A 17,755-nucleotide genomic window follows, 5' to 3' on the forward strand; every position below is an offset into this window, starting at 1 on the left:
CCAATGATGTTCATGTCTGGTGACTGGGCTGGCCAGTCCTGGAGCACCTTGATCTTCTTCGCCTTGAGGAACTTTGATGTAGAGATGGAAGTATGCGATGGAGCACCATCCTGCTGCAAAATTTGACCCCTTTTATGGTTGGGAATGTAAGAGGTAGCTAATACTTCTTGATATTTTAGGCTATTGATATTGCCTTCCACCCTGCAAATCTCTCGCACACCCCCATACTGGTTGTAACCCCAGACCATGATTTTTCCGCCACCAAACTTAACTGTTTTCTGGGTGAATCTCGGATCCATGCGGGCTCCAGTAGGTCTCCTGCAATATTTGCGGCGACTGTGATGTAATTCAACCTAAGATTCATCTGAGAAATCCACCTTCTGCCACTTTCCCAGCGTCCATCCTTTTAGCAGGCTGTGGGCCTTGGCAAATGCCACACGTTTTTTTAATTGCCTTTTGTTTACTGCTGGTTTCTGGGCACTGATTCGACCATGGAGGCCATTTCGAGACAGAATACTACAAACTGTCCTGGTTGACACGAGGACTTGAGGTGACCAGGCCTGGTGGAGCTCTGCCGCAGTGGAAAAGGGGCTGGCCTTGGATTTTCGAGCCAACAAACGGTCCTCCCGAGCAGTTGTCTTGCGGGGTCTGCCGGACCTGGGCTTGTCAAAAACATCTCCAGTCTCTTCAAATCTTTTTCTTATTCTTTGTACTTGACACTGAGACACATTGAAGGTGTCAGCCATCTCAGCAGTGGATCTGGTCTTCAGCCTCTTGATAATCAACGCTTTGGTCTCAGGGTGAATCTTAGGCATGTTGTCAGAGGTCAAGTTGCAGTTGATGTGAAGGTCTGGTGTGCTGGGGTTCTTTTTATACACACCCACTAATTGATTGATCAATTATTGATCACAGGTGAGGCTGTAATCTAGGATTGGGTGCATCATATGACAAGGCGACAAGACTTTTGTCTTTGCAAAAACTGACTCAGTGGGCTTTACCAAGCTGTGAACGTTAGAATACTTTTCAGCAGTTTCGTTTGGCACCAAAACATTATTTCAAAAGCTGTTGGGATTGAAATTAGCCATTTCTTGTAAAAGAAAATTGATTACAAATATATTTGAGGGGCACTTAAGGTCAACTTGTACCCAAGCGACAAGACTTTTGTCAGGGACTGTATACACATTTAGTTTTATCAAAGTTCTTTCTTGCATCAATTGTTATCTGATAACAATGGGCGACTGGCTCAGGGTCGTCCTTCAGTCAGAGGATTGACGGTACGATCCCCGGCTCCACTAGTTCATGTCGATGTGTCCTTGGGCAAGACACCTAACCCCAAATTGCTCCCGCAGGCTGTTCCTGCAGTGTGTGAATGTTGGGTGAATGTTAATTAGTCCTGATGGGTAGGTGGCACCTTGCATGGTAGCCCCTGCCATCAGTGTATGGCCCATTTATTTATTCATCAAATATTTGATTTTGTCATTGAAGCTGTTTTGACAAAAAACTGGTAAATAGATTGTATGAAATCACCTCTCATCTAGTGAGGAAAGAGTCTGGAAGACGTTCAAATCAGGGAGTTTTCATGGTAACGTGGTATGTTGCACCAAAGTGCTGTCCCATTCGTATTTACACCATTTCAAGCCCTTACAGTCTCTCACACTCAACCACTTACCAGGTGACATTAGTAAGTCCTTGAGGGTTCAGGGTTTGAGGCTTTAGGGGAGACATTGGGATTGGACCTATGAATGTGTGTGAATTGATAACCTGTGGTGTGAAAGTGCTTTGAGTGGTCGGAAGACTAGAAAAGCACTATACAAGTACAGTTCATTTAACATGCTGCGAACCTGTATCAGTGGTAGCCATGTTCTATTGTTGATTGCCATTGCAATACAAGGTGGAATTACACCCACTTTCAGCTTTTATACACATGAATAACTCAATTTCGCACAAAACTTTATTGTTCCAGAAGCCACACGGCTCCTCCACACCCATTATCCGACATCTCCACTTCGTGTTTGTCCACGTCAGTTCTTGCTTTTCAAGTTTCCCGGTCTTAAATGCCAGTTTGTGAAGTTCACTCATGTGTCAGGGCGTGACTCAATAATCTCTCTAAGCCGAACTGTGTACGTTCGCTCATATGACGTTTAAAAAACGTAATTTAAATGCTCAGGGGCAACAGGAAAAATGTGGGCAGAGAGAGTCTGTGAGTAATGCTCCCACTGCTTCCCTTGATACCGTCAAGGTGACTTTGAGTGGGCCACTGAGCCCCCAGCCGCTCTGCCGAAGCTGCTCACTGGTCAGCTGCAGGAGGCTGCTTTGGGAATGCATGCCACTAATGGAAAGGCATATCTTAGCGTGGCCGCAGAGATTTGAAGCTCTTTGCAATGTTGTTTAGGGAAAGGTGAGCTTAGCAAACCTGCGTCACTGCAGAGTCTTCAAATTGAGTTTAGCACTTAATATTAGCATTTTGTTGCAACTTTGCAGGCATACATAAAGATGAATTACTCTGTAAACCCTACCTTAATGCAGTTACAAGTCTGGTGGGATTTCTTTTCCCCATCTCATTTTGTTCTAAAGTACTGGACTGAAGTTGTGTGAGCCCAATAAACTAATCTCAAAGTACATTTAAACTGAGCCTGTGCAACTTTGCTGAGTAGCCAATTAACCTAACTAACCTAACTGTCTTTGGCCTGAGATCATGCAAACAGAAAGACCCCAACCATCCCCAACAAAATAGCCCTTGTAATTATGAAAATACATCTATTTTATATCCTCTGAAAATGAGCTTAAACCCTTAAGTATTTCTCTAAAATATGAAATATGCATGACTAAATGAACAACACGACATGAACCCAGGGGACCTGCATTCATGTCGTGTGTCAAACCAAAGTGAAACCAAAGGGCCTGCTTCAGTAAAATGAGAGGCTTTCTAACTGGACTCTGGTGCTTGGAAACACTGTCCACAGAGACCGCCAAATTCAACACAAAATGAAAATTCCTTGTTGTAGCTTTGAGTTACATAACAAGTGTACTTATTTTAGCCAAACCATAATGTTTTTAAAAACCCTTACCAATTAGTTTTTTTGACAAAACCTAACTGCCACCATTTCACAATGTTAAATCCATGTTACAACATTAACCGCTACCTCTTATATAATAACTTAGATACTACGTAATTACTATGCAATGACACCGACGGCTTCGTCCCAAGTGCAAAATATGACGTATGGAGTTAATCTCTCCTTTAAACACCACGGCAATCAAATCACCAGGACTGCCTTTTTCCAACTAAAAAACATAGTTCTTCTCCACCCATCACTCTCCTGGCACATCAACCAAAGTCCTTAATAAACTTCAGTACATCCAGAACTATGCTGCTCGTCTGCTCACCCACATTCCCACTCCAGTGATCAATGTGTTATCATTATTATCATAACAATGTACTATAATTATAATAGTATAATAAATAATATTGTTATCATTATTGTTATACACATAATAACAGGTATTGTTATTATTACTATTGTTATTTATATGGTTATTAATAACACCAGTATTATTATATACTATTAGGGCCTTTAAGCCAAAGTACTTGTGTATAATATTTTGAAAGCTAAGATGATCATAGAACCCATCTTATAAACGGAAGTCAAGTAAAGTTTATTCATTAAATCCCAAATTTGCCTTCAAAGAGCTTAATAATCTGTATGACAGATGTGTCCATGAGAAAAAAGGGGGACACCTTCTGGTTCTTCTCACAGGACCAACTTGTAGTCAGTGTCGTCCTCCAGGTGCCACCAAGCACTGGTGGGTAAGAGATTCAAGTTCACCATTCACACGGAGGGAGAAGAGACAAGAGGTGCTGAGAGAGGAAGAAGCAGTTAGCACTTAGTTAGGAGCAAGAACTGGCTTAGTCACCTTGAGGATGAGGACCATGATAAGAGACTGCTGAGATGACGCATCAACAGCAGCCAACTATAATGATAATCACATTTAGTGAGCATTTCAATATTTTGTCCTTTTTTGTTAAGCGAAGTGTGAGTCAGCGTGCCAGTCACTTGCCCGCGTATTGAGGCGTTGAACGCCTCACATGAAGTCAGCTTCCTTCTTCCTCGAAGACACAAAGCTAAACCGTGAAATGCATTCAAGCCAAATAAATAACAACAATCTGCTCTTCCATCCCAGTTGATCTCAAGCATCAAAAGGGATGATTACTTTCTGGTTACATCGTGACTTCATCTGTAATTTGTCAAAAGCAGCAGGACCTCTGTGAGCCTGAGATATCAGCTTGTCAAATTTTTAATATGAGCTTTCCGCAGGCCTCTCGCAGTGTTGGAAAACCGGCCTCTGAGACGTGTCATCGTTCATCTCAGCCCACTTATTCCGGCCCATTAAATGCCAGGCGTCCTTGAGTGGGCGACTGTTTTGACTTGATAAATGGAAGCGCCCCAGAACTCCCCGCAGAGCTGTTTAACCTTTGTTTTTGAAGATGTATAATCATGCAATGAACACTTCACAGGAAGTGATAATTAAGCCTGTTTGTTTTGGTCTGTTTTATCTGACCTCTTACCTTATTCTACCATCGCCTTTCTATTTCATGCTATTAACCTCCAACACCGACTGTCAAGAGGAAATACATGCAACAAAACAGCCTTTTAAATAAAGTTTCTGCTTTTTCCCCTCCCCCTCTAGTCCCTTGGTACTGGTTCCCATGTTGATTATTATCTTCACAGCTTTCTGCCTTTTCATGCTATTTTTAGCGATCAATTAGTTCTCAATCCCATACCTATTTTTACCTCAACTAATTCCCCCGTCACAGAACCCGAACCCCCGTGTTCGCCTCCGCCTCACCTGTGCCAACAAGAGAGGAAATTAGCAAAGCAAAATAACTGTTATGTACTATTTTTGTCTGTACTAATCTGTTCATTCCTCCTGTTTTCCTCTCTATTATCTTGTTATTGAGTTTTTTTCTTTGTTTGCTACCTATACAAATCTCTCTCCTCACTATACACCTGTGTGCAGGAGGAAATTAGTCGCAACAAAATATTATTAAAGCGGTGAATCTACCTCCAATTAGCGGGAGCTTGTGTTTCTCCTTTGATGTTCTATATAAAGGTAAAAGACGACGTTTTAATTAAAAAATGGAGGAAAAAAAATAAGATGATTGGAGACAAATGGAGGCACATCTGAGAGAGGAGATTTGATTGCTCTTTTTTTTCATGACACAGATGAGATCTCAAGGAGTTGTGATTGACACTTCTGCACACTATATCTGCTTTAAATATCAAACTATAATAATAAAGCTTTTGTTATTACTTTCAAAGTCCTGCCACCCTTTTTCACGTTTTTAATTTTGCTCGTTTTGAATTCATATAATATCCCGGGGACAAAAACTCCAGTTCCCTGAGTAGACTTCTCCCTCCTCCCTCGTTCTGCTTAATACGACACCCATTCGTGTGTCTAATAATGAGGCGGATGTTTTTACAATGGAGTCACATGAAAGCCCAGTGCGTCTCATGCAGACTCTAAAGCGTGCCTCGTGTGTCGGCATCAAAGAAAGGGCCACTGATTGAGCGTCAATACTTGACGCCCTAGGAGTGAGACCAGGCTGCGAGGGGTGCATCTCAAACGGCCAGGAGGACTTTTTGAGATTTTCTCAGCAGCATTCTCTCTCTCTCTCTCTCTCTCTCTTTAGACATTTCTTTTTCACCCGGATCACCTGCCGTTGCATGCACAGCCTCCTTTCATTGGAATTATGCATCTTGGCCACAGTGAGCTTTTATGGTCTGTTTTCTTTTTTTTCATCCTAGATTTCGGAAAAACTTTAGATTCATTTGGGCCACATTCCTATTAAGCTTCAGTTTTTAAATAGAAATCATGTGATATGGCTCAATGCAATTCTGTCTTGCATTTCCTGACTGTTAAAACCTCCTGTGCTTTGATTTAGACTCAGTGGAGACACTTTAGTTTCCGGTATTAAAACGAGGTCCCTTCTTTCTCTCCATGTTCCCTGCAGACGTTTGTTTTTCTATGCTGAACCAAATACTACAAAAATCCCTATGAATAAGTCGGTTTTATGCCTCGAATTTACACCAACTAATGTGGTATCAAAACAGAGTAAGTCCAGATGGGGAATTTGTAGGAGACAGATAAAAGGTCATAAGTTGCACACCTCTTTATTTTAGAGGATTGCGATTTAATTGGAAGAGCATCAAAGCAAATACGGACAATAATGGTATAAAGAAACACATCAGGGGAGGAGAAAAACATACAGAAGGAAGTGGAAAAACTACTGAAGAAGAGAGGTGTTGCAGCAGGGGAGTGTAATTGCTTGTGATGTGTCATCTCCAGTCTAGCACCTAGCAGCCCGGCTGCGGGCCTCCAGGCCAGGCTTTATCTCAATGAGAATACAGGCCACCTCCACAAGTGCAGAGGTCAGGGTAGCAGTGCCAGCTCAAATCTCGTTTTCTCACCTCAAGAGCTGCGGCGGCTCTGAAAGTACAGAGAGGGTGAATCTGTGCGCAAAAGTTCAAAGGGGAAGTTTCTCTGAAATTCTCTTTTGGGATTGAGTGTTTCTGTGGTAGAAAATAGTTCCACTGGAAACAGAAAGGTCCATGGATTTTACTGAGAAACTGGGACATTGTGTTTTTTTTTTTCGAAAGAGCGGCAGGAGAGGACACGTTCGGATTCTTCACATGAAGAAAAGTAGCACACTTTAAAAATTCTCTCTCTCTCTCTCTCTCTCTCTCTCTCTCTCTCTCTCTCTCTCTCTCTCTCTCTCTCTCTCTCTCCCTATATATATATATATATATATATATATATATATATATATAGCCGATGAGCTGAGGGACTGTTGATCAGTTCTGCAGGGAATTGGTCGTAAAGTATTGGACAAATGGAAATATATATATATAAAAAATTATATATATATATATATATATATATATATATATATGTATATATACGTATATATATATATATATACGTATATATATGTGTATATATACGTATATATATATATATATATATATGTGTATATATACGTATATATATATATATATATATATATATATATATACGTATATATATATATATATATATATATATACGTATATATATATATATATATATATATATATATATATATATATACGTGTATATATATGCATATATATATATATGTATATATATATATATATATATATATATATATATACGTGTATATATATGCATATATATATATGTATATATATATATATACGTATATGTATATATATACATATATATATGTATATATACATATATATATATACGTATATATATATATATATATACATATATATATGTATATATACGTATATATACATATATATATATATATACGTATATATATATATGTATATATATATATAATTCCATGATATTTTGAACAAACATTCATTGTCCCCATTGTCACACTACTGATATTATGCAGTGTATTTTTTTAAGGAAATGTCAGCCTATTGAATGGATTGCCAAGAAATTTTGCACATACATTCATGTCTCATCCAGGGTTATTTGTAATAACTTTTGAGTTTAGATCCACCTTTTATTCCATTTGGCCAATACTTTACGACCAATTCCCTGCAGAACTGATCAACAGTCCCTCAGCTCATCGGCGACGGTTAGCATGCTAACACGCTCCACTAAGATCATGAACGTGGTAAGCGTCATACCCGCTAATCACTGTTGACGTTACATACATTAGCATGTGGCTCAAGTCTCATTGAGCTGCTAGCGTCTTTTAGTCTTGTTCAAAGATAATTATGCGTTCCATTTAGGAAATCAGAATTAAGAGCTGGGAATTGCGCCACATCGAGTTGACTGTGTTCCAGTCCTGGTCAGAAAAATGAATTGCTAACTTGGCTGCAGCAAACCCCATTATTAGCAATACTAGTTGATAACAACACATTACGGTGGCAGACAAACACAGGAGCAACATGTTCACAGATAGGAGTTGGACAGCACTGGATGTATGACTGATTTAATGGGACATTAGTAAGACAGAAGTGCTACTAAAGAGCATACTACTACAGTTTTATTTACTGTTAATGCGCAGCCATCTTGGATTTTGAGGTCAGGGTTGGTGGGGTTTTGTCCGACTTTACAATTTGAAGAATCCAACTTCAGGAGTTACAGTTCAAATTTTCCGAATCCCGAATAGAATGCAGCATTAATCTTGAAATTTATCCAACAACTATAACTGTCAGATGAATGTAGCATGGTACAGTATAGTAGAAGTAGAAGTATAAAGTAGCATCACAAAGCTGGTGTAAATACATTTAAAATCATAAAATGTAAAGGTGGAATCAATCAGGATAAAAAAAAATACTATCATATCACATGTGCATGACCTCCGAGTTTAATAAGATTCATTATGCTTCATGCTGTTCATATATACTTTATATATATGGTTATTATTATATGGAGAGCATGTATTGCCATGCATATTCATGCAATGGTTATGCTGTATTTTGGAGAGAGCAGGGACCAGATCATATTTAATTCGGTATGGAATGCTCATGCATACGAGTGCACAGGCACAAAGCAAAAATATCATAGTGTCTGCACAATGTATGTAAAAAAAACATCATGCAAGCAGGTAGGTATTTTAATCCCACAGCACACACAAACACAAAGACGTACACATTCACACACACACACACACAGTTAGAGGGAATTTACGGCGGCTCTGGAGTACTATCATAGAACATTAACTGTATTGTTTGGTCTCACACTCTGTAAATAGTTTGTGTGCGTCAGTGTGTTTGTACCCACATCCACAGCCTGGCTGCGTGTGAATGAATCACAGCGCTAACAGCACGCTGTGAGTTAGCACCTGCATAAACACGTGTGTGTGCTCGGTTTATATACTATACGCGGATGGGTTTGGTTGTGAAATGTTTGCTGTGTGTGTGTGTGTGTGTGTGTGTGTGAGTGTGAGTGTGAAGTGATCAGTATCACAGTGCTAAAGGACTCGGCACATGAATAACGATGTACACATAGAGTAGGAGAGTAGGAATTGAAAAGACACACACACACACAAGGAGATAAATACATCTACACCTACAGATGAGCAGAGAGGCAATACATCCTCTATCTCCTCTTCATCTTCTCTCTCTCTTCAGTCATGTGTTTGCTCTCTCTACCATCTACGTCAGCTCCCTTCACTTCTCTCGCTCTAAATAGGTGCTGCATTAAAGCACTTAGATGCCACTTAATTTAAAAGGGGAGCCTTTCTGGAGACACAACCGGCAATTGAATAGGAAAAAAGTTTGTGTGTGTGTGAGTGTGTATATTGGGGGGGGGGGGGGGGGTAGGTTAGAGTGAGAGAGCTTCACCCCCCTTCAGCTCGTCCTGGTTCCGGCAGCACTATCGTAGTAATGGCATAAATGAATCAAGCCCAGGAACCTTGGAGGGTGTGTTAGTGCCAGCGATGCTTCCAGAGGGAGGGATATTCCCTGAACCCCTCGTGACCTTGGAATAAATAACTCAAGAGCTGTCCGCTCAATCATCGGAAACGCAGCACAGTAGATCCACCTGCGTTACAGCGTTTCTAGCTCCCGGCTGGGTTTAATTGGCTGTGGAATATGCAGTGTTGACTGTTGGGCCCGGGTTGTCACAACATAGTGATTAATGTCATCTGATGTGCAGCAGGGGGTGAACTAAGTCAACTTAGGTTTACATGATGTGCAGGTTCAACATCATGGACTACGTTTTTGCAAGATGATATCATTGCACACAAAAAAAACAGGATCATATTACAACTTTTGAAACTGATGTCATGGATCAAACAAACACAGGACTTTCACCCAGGAGACTGGTGTTTGTAGGTGTGCCTACGGTGTAGAAATGTGATAGAATCTGAATTGTAAGTCACTTTGGATAAAAGCATCTGCTAAATGACTGTAATGTAATGTAATCATCATGTTCCACTTGTAAAAAAAAGAATTAGAAAAGAACACCAAAACATATAATACACCAAAACACATAGTTAAGTCTAATTACAGGTATAATTACAGATATTGCATATGTGATGACTGAAATGAGCCTTGCAGCTTTCATAAGTCATTTGTGTAATCACATGCACTACTTGTATCTTGAGGGTGCCATTAGTAGGTCTATAGAATCCCCGGTGTCCTTAAGAGTAAGACATGTCATTGTATCTCATCATCCAAACCTTTGGGGGATCAAGTTTGCAAATGACATACCCAGTATTCCTCTCTTATGACGCCTTTCATTAATTTGACCACTTCTGCAATGCTCTGGAACCTAAGTGCTGAGATGCCATGTTTAAAGTCATCGAAATGTACTGCTACGGATTATTCTCCTTTTGGAGCTCTTGAGTTTGCTTATTCTTCGCTGGAATGGATGTGATGTCTCACCAACATGGGAAATATCCTGTCAAAATCCCCTAGAGTGACGAGAACTTTTATGCCTTGTTGGAATTGCTCTTTTGTTTTATAGACCATTCAGTCTGACATTGTGTCCATGTTAGCCGTTTTATAGTTTGGAAAGGGAATTTTTGCTACCCAACTTTACAGCAGAAGTAAACATGTTTACATCCTTCCAAAAAGGATTACATCCATGGTCTTATTGCTAATTTCACCTTCCATCACAACCGTACGGGATGTAAAGTTTTATATAACTCACCCACTCAGATAATGTTAAGGCTTAAATATAGGCAGGTGGATGCTGTCTTAGTCGCTACCCGTCTCCTTTTCACTGAAGATCCAACTCTCTGGCCATATTTGGATTAGCTGGAAGTTAAGCTGTGTCGTCCCTGCCAAGATGACGAAGGCAAAAGCCATCCACTTCTAAGCTTCACAATGGCTCTTCAGAAACCTGTTGGTGACCTCACGAAGACTACGTCCATAATTAAAACAGTCTATGATGTGAATAATGGATTGTGGAACACAGAACGGACAGCTTGCAGACCCATGAGGAGATTTTCGTTGAAAATGACCAAAAAAAAGTGTCTCGAATTAGAATCGCTGACTGCAACTTTATTACATTTTATTTTGGAACAGCACCTTCTTCTTTGCTGTCCAACTCATCTAGAGTATCAATAGATGACTGTCAGAAGTTGAGCAAACTGTTTGCCAGTGAGCTTGTTTGAGCATCCACTCACCAGCAGAGTCTCCCCAGTCCCTCCACTCTACAGAAGGTAAATAGACAACAGTGGATTTGTTGACCTAATGGTGTGAATGCAGGGTACAGCTTTTTGTCTTTTCCTCCTTTCAAATACAGCCTGTCTACCAACTAAAACATTTTGAACTCAGATTATTCCCCATCTTGTCTATGTTAATGCTCACATGTTGATAGAAGTGTTTATGTGGAGGTGCATATTGTTTCCCTGCTTTCTTACAGTACAGGTAATACAATTTTTTTTTTTATATGAGATTATATTATTTTTTTATGCAAATTATAATGCATTTTATTATACCGAGTGATGGAATTGGCAATTTGAATAAAAAAATACTTGACTTGAGTAAAGTAAATGCTGCTTGTATTCCTAGGGTAAAAAACGCCTTTTGTTTCAGGAACACATTTATTGAATGAATAATAACATAATGGTATTTTCCAGTTCAATGTTTATGTAAACTGAAAGACTGTAACATTTGGAAGCCTGGTCCCTTGTTATTTAATCATTAGCTGGTGTATGAGTCATTTTTTTCCCATCATGATGCTTGTGAAGTAAAATGTGTACAGAATGAATCAATTCGCAATACTCATATTACCACTATGATTTGTTTTTTTGTGTACGACGATGTCAAGTCTGTTTATTCAAGCAAACCCATGACACACGCCTAATTCACAATTCATGTTTTGTTGGGCTCTCGTGACATTTCAAATACATAGCAGAAACACACCGATACACATTTAAAAAGTGGGAGAAAAGAGAGATCTCTCCCGCTTCACGTGTTGATGCCGGATGGAGGAAAAAAATGCCATCCTGATGACTGGAACACACAGAAAGAGCAGGTGGTGGAAAAGGTCACACACACACACACACGCACTGACACAGAGATGCTTACATATGCAACATTGGCGCACAATTAGACCCGAACATGAATGAATGCGCCGAGGCTCGCTCACGCGTGCACATACACACACACACACACACACACACACACACACACACACACACAAAAAGGTCAGTGTTTTTCTGATGTGTATCAATGCTGGAACCAGTCTCCCCCAGTTACAGGTATCTGAAAGAGGTTTTTTGTGTGTGTATGTGTGCATGAGAAAGACTGCATTATTGACTTATTGAGTAAACTGTAAATGCCAATCAGAAACAAAAGGTAGATGATGAATGAAGAGGATTTTTACTAAATACACTCCACAGAATATCCAGCGGTGAAATGCATTATCACCTCCTAGAGCTGCTGCTTCGGTAACCTCGGGACTTGTGCGTCTTTGCTGTGCAGTTTCTATAAATAGAGTACAATAAGAGTCACATGATGATGAGGTTGGATGTCGAAGTTTTCAAACCGCACTATGCACACTTTATTTTACCGCTGTACAGGGTGCTGATCCCACGGCTGTCAGCGACACGGGAACTGGCCCGCGGTCCTTGCTGTCGTTTTGCCTCCGAGCTTATTAACGAAGGGAAGGTCTAGTTCATTCCTCCTGGAATATCCTGTAACTTCAGTTGCTTATCTTCTTTTGTTGTTTTCTACCGCGCCTCCTGCTTTACACACACAAAAAAAGACTTTTGCCTGTATCCAGCCTCTGAGTCAACGCTCTGCTCGGGTCCAAAATGCACGTTTGGCAAAAAAATAAATAAACCCATATTAGCACACTAGATGACAAACTGGGACCTGGAGGAATCCAAACCCAACTGAGACAAAGGCTGTAGAGTCTGCTGTCATTCACTACATCCTCCCTTAAAAGGGAACACTGTCTAGATGAAGAATTATAATATCTTAATTCCATGGCCTAAGGAAGTTCAATCAAAATCCGTGAACATGAGCTACTCTCTTAAAGAACAGTAGTAAGTCTCAAGCTTGTGACATCATCAAGTATAAAGTCTGGAGCTGCTCCATAGACAAATGCATGGGGACATTCTCAGTTGTCAACCACAATATGTACCTATACACTCACAACATTTCCCTGGGCGCTCTCAACATCTTTCCCATCTTATTATGAATTACAGTTTTACACTACCAGACTTCATATTGATGACATCACACATTTCAGTTTTAGCACTCTAGTTGTTGGATTTGGGAGAGAGTTGTTCATGTTCATTTTATATATTGTGGACTGGTCTTTGGACTGTCCAGAGGAGCACTGTTGCTTCACAGCAAGAGGGGGGCCCGGGGTTCGATTCCTAGGGTTGGACGGCACTTCTGTGTGGAGTTTGCATGCTCTCCCCCATGTAAGTGTTGGTTCTCTGCCAGCTTCCTACCACGGTCCAAAGACATGCAGCTCAGGTTAATTGATTACTTTAAATTTGCCCATAGGTGTGAATGTGAGCATGAATGGTTGTCTGTCCCTACGTGTCGCCCCTGCGATAGTCTGGCGACCTGCCTTCACTCAATGTCATCTGAGATCGGCTCGGAACAGGATACGCTAATAAAGGTTAAAGATTATGGATGGATGGATGTCCTAGACCATAGGAATAACATGTATGCATTTTGAATATGGTCATAGTTCCCCTTTAAAATGCATGGGTGTTTTACCAGATATTCCTCAACTCTTCAGGTCTCAGGATTCCCATTACTTAAGTATCACAGATTGAGTACCAAATGCAATGTCATGGCAGGGATCAATTTTACAACATAGTGTTAACATTACCCCCCCACCCCCTCCTTCCACAATGAATGTAGTCCGACCCGCTTTTAACACAGACAGTAGTCCCAATAGTAAAATGTATTGTGACATAGTGTTGCAAGTTATCATTATGGACTTGGAAACAAAAATCCCATTGCTCTTGTAACACGACGAATCAAAATGTAGTTTAATTCTCGCACCTTCTGCTTTGCTGTATTGTTGCTTTGAATTTGAAAAGTGATTTACAAGTTTTATTATCTTCTAACCTTTTTCTGTCAAGTTAGTTATATTGGAAAAAAAACAACTTTGGGGGGGATTTTTTAAATCTCATCCTGACAATTGGCTGGTGCCAGATACGTCTCTTGATGAGCACAGCCCTGAAACAGAGCGGAACAAAGTGTGAAGTCTGTGTGTGTTTAACTAAATACTTCAGGCCCATTAGGGAGAGAAAAACCAGCTCTGAAAGAAAAAAGAAAAAAAATAAGAAATCAAGAAAAAAAAGAAATTACTGCAGAGATTTTCCATCTGAAAATTACTAGATTTAGATTGACTGTCTGGTAATTGCTTGGTGTTGTTGCGTGTTTGTGTGTGTGTGTGTGTTGGTCCAATGAACTCATTGTTCAGTGTATATAAGTGTTCTTTTGCATAGTGTTAGCATATGTGCGTGCATGTCTCTGTGTGCCTATTTCTCTCAGGTCATATTTCTGTGCCAACAGTCTCCTGATACCAGCAGGCTGTAATTGTGTGTGTGTGTGTCTCCAATGTGTGTGTCTCAGGCAGAGCTTAATTGAATAGGAGGCAAAGGCCGTGGTGTTCCCCTATAGTGCAGACTCTGAATGCCGCCTCGCTGGCATGGAACCGAGGGGAAATCGAGCTCAGAGACGGAGAGGGAAAAGAGGGCAAGATGACTATAAATTTGACATTCCTCAGAGAGTTTGAATAGAAAGAGAGCGACAGAGAAAAAAACAGCGGAGCTAAATGCGGGCTCCCCGATGAGATGGAACGAGTTTTTTAGAGAATAAAGAAAACGGGAGCGGTGAAAAGAGAGAGAGAGAGACTTTACCTAAATGTGTCTCTCCCCGGCGAGAGGGCTTGGAGACCGGGGGAGCTGTCCTTGGTTCTGAATAAGCCTCTGGCAGGGAACCAAGTCAAGCAGTTAGCATTGAGCACATCGCGCGCGGCTCGAGAGCTCATGCACCGCTGCTCTGTCATTGTCTCCATCTTCATCTGTCCCCCCTCCCCGTCCATTAACCCCCCCCCCCCACCCTGTCTGTGTTTGTTGTAGAGAGGTGACAGAGGCAGTTAGAGCAGTGTGCAGAATGCAGCTGAAGGCAACACAAGACGACGCCTCTCTATCTGGGGCCGTGCTTATAATATGTGTTGCACCACGCTTGCCGTTGAATCAGATGTGTATTTTAAGTTGACAAAATATAATTGTGTTGCAAAGAGAAAAAAGGGAACTCCAGGATGATGTGCTTGAAGGTTCATTCTTAATCTTGAAAAAAAGCTTGCTTTGTCTTTTCGAAGCTTTCAATTTCAATTGTCATTGCCCTGTTGTCATGGCAGTGGTTTAGTTGTCATTGACCTGTGGGATGTGGTTGAAAGCTTCAGAAACTTTAAATAAATGTGTTGTGTATTTTTTTGTAAAAAGTCCTTCATTTGCAATAAAATTAAGCAAAAAAATAAATAAATGAACAAACTGAAAGACATTACAATAAAAAAGAAAATTTTCAGCGATGTAAAAACTTAACCAAAATAAAGTGTAATTTGTTTTCTTGTTTTTTTTTCAACAAATATTAAGTTTAATAATATGTTGTAGCGGGTTTATGAGCGTGAACTCTTTCTTGGCTTGGTGCTTTGACTTCCCACAGTCTCCACTGGTGACAAGAAACCAGGAGGTCAATTGCCTGGCCAAGAAACACTTCCAGCACGCAGTGTCCCATAAAACCACAAACTTATATTTCTTCATATTATATGTAATTAGGGGGCGACTAGCTCACTGGGCTAAGAGGATTGTCTGGTAACTGGAGGGGTTGGACGGTTCGCTGGGACGTGTTCTGAGTCGAAGTGTCCTTGAGGAAGACACTGTCCCCCTAGCGGCTCCCCGGGCGCCTGTCATGGGCAGCCCACTGCTCCCTGATACAGGGATGGGTCAAATGCAGAGACAAATATACTATATTATTATACTATATTTATCCCGTTAAGGATCCCGTCAAAATTAAAAATAAATTTAAAAAAACAAAGAAATCGGTCTTAATAAGTCCAGGTCTTAAGGAACAACAGCTTTCAGGTAAAAGAGAATCTCAATACTGAGACTGAGACAATTCTGACTTCCCCACTGTTTTTTTTCACACAGCCAGACATATATATACATAAAAGAAATAGCTCACAAATATAGCAACATTTCTTTTTCTAAATAGGCTCAGTCATTTTCAAAAAAAGATGGACACCGTTTCAGCAAACGTCCCTCAAACTGGAGGAAATGGTACATTTGGTTGGGGACTATTTTCAGCAGCGGATTAACATTTGGTGCTCTAGTGAGTATTCCTGGCAGCAGGACGGTGTATGTGAGTTTGACTAAAAATAAACCACTGTGTGTGTGTATGTGTGTGTGTGTGTGTGTGTGTGTGGTGTGTGTGTATGTGTGTGTGTGTGTTCATGGTAATGAGGGAACATGTCACCTAGTGCAACAGTGTGGCTCATTGATGTGTTTTTAATAGTTTTTTGGACAACAATGGGACTCAGAGGAATACGATCCTGATCTCATTCATATCCAGCAACTGGGATGAACTTGGCTTGTTTCAACATCCAGTGTGCCCTAAAACTGTACCCAGAGGCATTACAAGGACTCCATTAGTTCTTTGTGGCTGAGTAAAAACGTTAGGTGTCTTGGTAAAGGCCACCTGGAACAGTTATATACTTTTGCTGCAAGTCCCTCACCATGTTTTTCATACACTTTTCCCAGCATGGAAGCTGTATATCTGTGATATCGTTTCCCCCCTGACTTTTACTCCAATCTCATCTTGTGTAGTTCAGCAGTGAGGCAACATTTTGCTTCGCTGCTACACTTCCCTGACCTGCTGATTTGAACATGGTAAGAGCTATTGAGGTGAAAAAAAAGTCCTGACCTGGTGAATGTTCAGGTAGGTGGACAAGAATTCCATTATCAAGTCAAACAGAACCCTCTCTCTGTCTTTCTATCGACCCTGCACACAACTGACCATCTCTGTACATTATGAAATCTTATTTATGCATGTAGGGATAGCCTGGAACTGTCACAATAGACAAATTAAAAAATATTTTGATGGTCCACTGCTCGTTTAATATAAAACATTGTTATTTGATTCATTAATACAAGATGGTCATGATATACATACAAATAAATATCACATTATATGCTCTGTATTATTTGCACTGGATTGTTTAGATATCCTGCATAATCATCCTGCTGCCACTTAAAGGATAGATAATACATCTTGTATGTCTGTCTTAAAACAATAGTTAGGTGCTTATATGCACATTGAAACAGGCTTTGGTCACTTTAATCATTCCTCCTGTTCATCCTGCCTTAATTAAAAGATCCCCCATTTACAGTCAAAGAAAAAGCTCATCTTTCAAAGTTACAGTTCTTCCTTTTTTTCATTTGAGAAATCTTCTCTCTGTGTTACTAACCCCTGAGAAGGATCCAGCCCAGTCGCCAAAACAGCCAAACATGTTAGCATCATCGTATGTTTCTGCACGTTTGAATATCGACTTTTTTGCATATGATCAAAGCAAGCGATGTAGTATACAGCGAGCAAGGTGCAGAGAAACTGATATAGTGTTTCTAGTGACCGTTAATGAAAGTTACTTGATATAATAACTAGCATAACACTTAAGAAAGTCCACCAACAAACACAGGACTTTCACCCAGGAAACTACTGTTCATGTCCGGTGTGAA

Source organism: Cebidichthys violaceus, unplaced genomic scaffold, assembly GCF_023349555.1.
Source record: "Cebidichthys violaceus isolate CVI_PGR_0920_01 unplaced genomic scaffold, fCebVio1.0.p SCAF_2, whole genome shotgun sequence".
Taxonomy (NCBI): Eukaryota; Metazoa; Chordata; class Actinopteri; order Perciformes; family Stichaeidae; genus Cebidichthys; species Cebidichthys violaceus.